This window comes from Pistacia vera, unplaced genomic scaffold (genome assembly GCF_008641045.1).
Source record: "Pistacia vera cultivar Batoury unplaced genomic scaffold, PisVer_v2 Contig247, whole genome shotgun sequence".
In the NCBI taxonomy this organism is placed as follows: Eukaryota; Viridiplantae; Streptophyta; class Magnoliopsida; order Sapindales; family Anacardiaceae; genus Pistacia; species Pistacia vera.
This window is the reverse complement of record NW_022196054.1, coordinates 327751-334658: the sequence shown is the minus strand read 5'-3', so window position 1 is coordinate 334658 and position 6908 is coordinate 327751. Positions and strand designations below refer to the sequence as shown.

Here is a 6908-nt window from a genome sequence, read left to right as displayed (position 1 = left end):
CATAATTCTCCATGAGAATCATACTAATCAATATTCAGGACATGGAAGATCAGTGAGGTGTACGCAAATGGTTCAAATATCCTGTGATTAAAAGGGCAAACAATGCTTTTCTCTCATCTACGTTGGTGTCACATTATGACCTATTTTGGTCTTCAAATGATCCTAAGAAAATCTCCGTGCCAATTAAAATCTAACGCATATTTTTGTTCTCTTATCTACTTGATTACTTCAATTTTGAGTGATTAGTAATGGTATTAAACTAGTAGATGATAAATTAGAACAATTAAGCTGTACAATAATTTGTTTTACTAGGGAAAAGGAATTTTGGTGGCCACTATTTATTAGTTATCGTGTATTCAATCATGGAGGTGCTTCATACGTGTCAAAAGTGTAAAACTTAAAGCAAGATTAACGAGTTGAAGTTAAAGTTTAGCACATCATCCCAATACCTGTAATATCCCATTAATCTCAAGAAATTTTTAATTAACAACACCATATTAAATATGAGACGTGGTCACTCTTCCAATGGAAATTTATGACATGGCCTACTTATTATAATAATAATAATAATGATGTTACATTTCTTTGTACAATATGAGTTTAAATATATACTTTATATTATATCTAGTTACCCTTTAATCACAAATCTAGTACTTATGTTGAATAGAGTTAAACAATGGTCTATGTGGCGAGAGTTTATGACAAGCTCGGAATTAAATGATAGTCAAGGAAAAGTGAAGTTCGGTAGAGCGAGCTAACCAGACAATTATCTTACAGGTTAAGACAAGCCTTATCCTAAAATCAAGGAGAGGATTTCGGTAACTTATCACGCAATTCCAGATTTAGCGCGATCAGCCAATCATGAGATAACTTTCCATGTTAAACCACGATCCCTTAATAAAACTACTGAACGTTATCAAATTCATGTTTAAAACCCTAAAAAACTCATTGTAAGGTGTTAGCAATTTAGAGAGAGAAAATAGGTTTATTCTTGTAATTTCCAAATTTAATATAAGAACAGTAGACATAGACGTGAGAGTTAGCACATTGAACCACTTAAAAGTGTTATGTCTTTTATTAATTCTTCCTAGCTGATTTAATCAATTACGCGCATCGGTTCTGATTCCATCAAGATCAATCGGATCTCTTAGGTCGATGCGCTTTTTGTATCAACAGGTGTATTTTATATCATTTTAGTATGGTTAGCTTTCTAAAGGTGATAGTATGATTTTCAAAGTTATAGCATTTTTTAAAAACCGGCTTGTCGGTTGGATCGGTTCAACCAGACGTGGTCGGTGAGCTGGGTCGGGGAGAATAAAAACCCAGGAGGGGCATTCCCCTAGATTCACCCTGGGGTTGGATAGTGGTATTGTAGCCAACCTACCGGTCCAACCGGTTTTTGAAAAACTAGGTGAATTAGACACTAGAAAATGACGACTTTCAGTCGACATTCTGCAAGCAAACATGAGGGGGTTTTGAATGGGGATCACAGTGAGTCTGGGGGTGGTATATGATTAGTTTTAGTCGTCATAATCGCCAAAATTTGGCTAAAAACGGCGAAACCCTATCTTCTGATTGCCGATGATTGGTGGGTGGAATGAATTGGGAAATGCGGGTTTTGTAGGGAGTAGCCGGTGCGTTAAGGACGGTGGGTGGTTGGAGGGTGCGCGCTCAAAATGGTCCAAAATCTGGCAAAGGACAACCAAAAAAAACATGTATCCGTCATTGGCGATGGGGGGTGGAATGGCTGGGTATTTTGGGGGTTTTGTAGGGGAGTAGCCGGTGAGCCTAAGGGTGGTGGTGGTTGGAGCTATCGTCGTCAAAATGGCTAGAATCTGGCAAAGGACAGCTGAAAAAACGTTTTCTATTGCCCGTGATTGCCAGGAAGTGAGGAGGGGATAAAGGTATGGTTTTGAAAGGAGAGGGTGGGGGTTAATGGTGGTGATGATGAGAAAACAACCAGAAAAGGGGGAAAAAAGGTTAACGTGATGTGGTGCTAAAGTGTGCCAGAAACAGTTGCCATGCTAACATGCGTCAAATTCAAAAATTTTGAAATGTTTTAATTGACACGTTATCAACTGATCACCGGTTATTACGGTCAACTTGGGATCCAGCTTCTGCTGGGTTAGCCCGGGTTGATTTTTAATGACATGGGTAAGTGTTAGTCTATTTCTACACCAGGAAAAAGTTTATGGTATTACGAAGGTGTTTCGACTTGAGAATTAACAGGGAGGGCAATAGGAGCTTAATAATTTGAGTATTGGCGCACCATATTAAAAACCTTCGAAATAAATGACTTCAATTGACATTGTGTGTTGCGTGAACACTTATTTCTTAGCCGCTTTTAAAATCTTGACACCTTGTTTTCCTCAATATCAATTTTATTTTAGATGAATACTGAATAAATGTAAGATATCTCATTCACGAAATCAAACCATAATAATTATTTAATTGACAAAAAATCAAGGATATCAATTAGTCTATTTATGTAAGTCAATAACTTTTATTTTCAATTTTAAATAAATCATATGCAAAATTTAACATCTCTTTCAAGGATAACAAAATTATCGTGTTAAAAAATAACAAAAATACGATGTCGGTGTTAATCGTTTTAGTGTGCTATAGAATGAAATATATATATATACCTCCGTTTATTTTAACACAAAAAATAATGGGATAATATACACTTATAATCCAATCTCATAATTTTTTTTCACAACCTTTACATAACAATTCACAATAGTTAGCTCACAAATGGGTTCTGCATGCTAATTGCGACTTCATGTCGAGATTGTGAAAAAAAATTATAAAATTGAGTTGTGAGCCAATCTTTATGAAAATAATGATGAGGGAATCCATATTTTCTTTAATATAGGGAATTTGTGTACTTAATTAAACCTAAGAGGGAATATTGTTATTAACCTTTCTTCTATGTTAAGGAAGAGTGGGCATTATTTTTAAACGAAATTAAAAATTAAAAAATATAGATATATATTTGTTAGAAACAGTTGATAGAGTGTCATTTTGTGACCCACAGTGACACGGGGACAATCGAAAATGAAAGCGCGTTTAACCTTTGACATGAGGCCCTCAAGGAAAGACAGTTAGTTGGGTCGCATCCCACTGGCCACTCCCTTAATCATTCACACCACATAAAAGATGACATTATATTCCATTCATCTCCACACACACAGAGAAAAGGACAAAATAACTACCATTCTTCGGTTGAAATTTCAACTCAATCAATATTAACAAGTACAAATGTATTTCTTTATAGTATTTAATATTATAACTAGCTACTCCAATCCACGAGATTGATTCATTTGAAATCTATGAAATTTTAATAAATAATTTTATATCCACAAGACATGTCCAATCGACAATAATAATTTTTAGGAAAAAATTATAAATTTTATGGATAAGAAGAGTAATAGACTTTTCACCCAAGCTTTGTACACTTGTCTTATCAAAAAAGTTTTAAAATACTACTTTTCCATCCAAGTTTGTTGATTATCCAGAATCCACTTTCCCATTTGGTGGCTAACGGAGAGAAACTTGATCCAAACTTTGGGCTTTTGACGAGGGCTGCCAATAAGTCTTGGTGATGGCACTGGATTTTGATAATTGAGATTGGTCAGAATCTGACTTGAGAGGGACGGGTATGCATTACACAATTGCTCGATTGCGGAAAATTGGCATGGTAGCGGAAGCAAGATTTGATAGGTTTTGGTGGTGGTAATCGGGGAAGAGAATGGTGTAGCATGAGATAATAAAGTGTCAAAATTAGCGTATTGGTTGAAATATAAACTTTGGGTGAGAAAGTGATATTTTAAAACTTGTGTGAAAAAGTGTCTAAAGGCAAACTTTGATTGGGTGAGAGCTCTAACGGCTACCTATTAACACCTAAAGATAGACTCAAATGCAGAATCTCTTGAATAATACACCAAGCTATCTTGATTGAACCATGTCCACCTGATATTGATTTAATCAATTATGATTCTTGAATATAGTATTTAAAATTTTTTATTCATTTAGATTTTTATAAAATCAAAACATGTTTTCGAAATTAGTATTGAACATGTTCTCAAAATTATTTTCTAGATATTACAAAATTGAAACGTTTTGAAAACTTGCTGAAACTGTTCTTCAAAATACAGTTTATTGGGTCCAGACCCTGGGCATAATTACTTCTGTCTGGAAGATTCATAAATTTTAAAATGTTTTCAATTTTATTTAAAGTAAGAGTAAACGTTTTTCCCACCCAAGGTTTGCCTTAATGACTTTCCACCACAAGTTTCACAATGCCACTTTTAAAACCAAAATTATATTCCGTTATACCTAAAATACATTTCACTTTTTTACTATTGCCAGGGTAAGAGAGGTTTTATAGAAGTAGAGACCACTGGATCGAATGGTGGTGACACATTAATATTCGTCGGGAATTAGTCAAAAATCAACTAAGAACAGAAAACCCTAACTTTATGGTGGCTAGCAATTGACGAGTATCAGGTGCCGAGACTGAGGGGGTTGTAAGGAGACCAAAGATATAAATGGTGGTGATGTAAAAAATTTTTTACCATAATCGATTTGAATAGTAATAGAATTTAATTTGATGTTAAAAAATAAATTTTGAAACTTTTTGGGTGGAAACGATGAGGCAAGCCTTGGGTGGGAAAAAGTCGTTATCTTTCTTTAAAATAAATCCCTACCACATGATTCTAGAACAAAGTGTTGAGGAGGAAGCAAGCCCTTCGCCAGGTCATTCTCGTAATTATTTAAAATCCTCAATTTCTTAATTATTTTTTGAATATGGGATTTGGCTTCCGTAATTTTGGTGATACCACTTTGTCTTTTTTCAACAATAGATCCAAAAAGATACTTCATCGCTATTATGCCACCACTAAAGCAGTAAAGCTTTATAATGAGCCAGTTGGAGCCCCAACCTAAGCTAGGCTACTTCCAACTTTTTATTTCTTTTCTTTAATCACCGGGGTGTCGGTAGGCTTGACTGCATTTTAATTAATCCTTTAAAACTCTAAATTATCAACATAAAAATCCTAATAAACCACCCTTACCAGTGAGCCTCACATAATATTTGTGTTCTTTTACCATCAGGATGGTTAAGGGCTACTTCCAATTTTAACTGCTATTATATGTAAGGAACATTATTTATCTAACAATTGGTTGACAACCATTTATTGAACCGTAAAACAATTTGAACAATCCATGGTACAGAACATTTATTCCATTACAATTTAGTACTACAATTTTGAATATTACAAACACTCTCCATAATGTCGTAACGAAGATTAAACCTTCAAACCCTAGCAAATCAGCCAAGATTTTTTTTTTTTTTTTTTTTTTGGTTGCTAGGCTTTTGCAGGTTAGTACATTGACAATTGTCTTCACCTTGCCAAGTCCAAACTCTTTTGAGTGCAGGCCTTCTTCTTATAGAACTTCTTGTACTCAAGAGTGTCTCCGGCCGACTTCGAGAATAGCCACCGCGACCCTCAGGCGCCACCTCGAAAACCTCGCCGTCACACACCAATTTCCCTTTTCTACCTTCTCTTCCCAGCATTTTCAACTTGAATTCCTTCACACAACACCGAAATTCAACTTCTTCGCCAATGTCTCAAGCTTCCCATGATGGCTGAAGACGAACCTCGATGAAACATGGACCTGATTTCCTCTTATTCTAAACAACCTGACAAATCAAACCCCGTCGACATTGACGATATGAACTCGAAGGCATTATAGAAAGGCGGCGACGAATTCTTTGCTTTACTAATTCAATCTCTCCAGGATTTCTTCACCACTTCCAAAACCTTCTCCACTGTCAATTCTCATCAATAGAAACCGCTACAGGTTTACAAAACCCTTCTGAAACCAGGGATTCCGCACTTTCCGAGACTGTAATTCTCTTTCAGGATCAGTCACCAGGATCCTTGATATCAACTTCCTGGCATCAGGGGAAATCCAGGCGGAAACTCAAACTCCGCTGAAAATTTTCCTTTACATTTATATCACATTTTCATCTGGAATGGTAAAACCTGCAAGAAGAACAAAAAGAATAACCCCACAAGACCAAATGTCGCATTTTGCTCCACATATCCTTTTTTCCTCAGGACTTCAGGGGCAAACATATGCCGGAGTTCCACATCTTGTGTGCAACAATCCATCATTCCAGATTTGTTCCGGCAAGGCCGAGAGCCCGAATCCGAACTTTCAAGTCCTCATTTTCATCCAGGAGGAGATTTTCCCGCTTCAATCACGGTGAAAACGCCGCGACTATGACAGAAATCAACCGCGTAACAGCTGCTGAAAATACTTTCTCGCCCAGTCCTCCTTCAGCTTTCCCTTGGCGACTAGCAAATAACTTCCACCCTTAACATACTCCATTACAAAGAAAATCTTGCTTCGTCGCCATGACTTCTTGAGTTCGACAACGTGGGGGTGTCTCACCAAACGCATAACTGAAATTTCCCTCTTGATTTGCTCCATTAAACCTTCTTTCTTAACCAGATCTTTCAGGATAACTTTTACTGCAACACACTCCTGAGTGGAAAGATTCTTCCCAAATAGACTTTGGCGAAGGTGCCTTGGCCTAATAATGCCCCATCTCATACTTTTCAAAAAGAACATTTCTTGCCCCATTGCTGCAACAATGTGTTACTCTCAGCTTGTTCTTCCATAACTCTGAAAAAAAAAAACAACTAAACAAGTTTAAAGAAATATTTCAAAAACTATCTCAATCACATCAAGAACATTTTTTTGTTGAAGCACATAATAAGGCTATATGGGATGCTACAAAAAGGGAATTTTCCATGAAAATTGGGATAAGGCTGGAATCTGGAGAGAAAAAGGGTGAGAATTGATGGGAAAACAGTGGGGATTGGATGGTGAGAAAA

At 36.3% G+C, this 6908-nt stretch overlaps 1 pseudogene; it reads right to left on the bottom strand.

Annotated features, from left to right (window-relative positions):
- Nucleotides 1-6018: 6018 nt before the first annotated feature.
- Nucleotides 6019-6692, bottom strand: LOC116132017 (annotated as a pseudogene).
- Between the last annotated feature and the right edge of the window lie 216 nt (nt 6693-6908).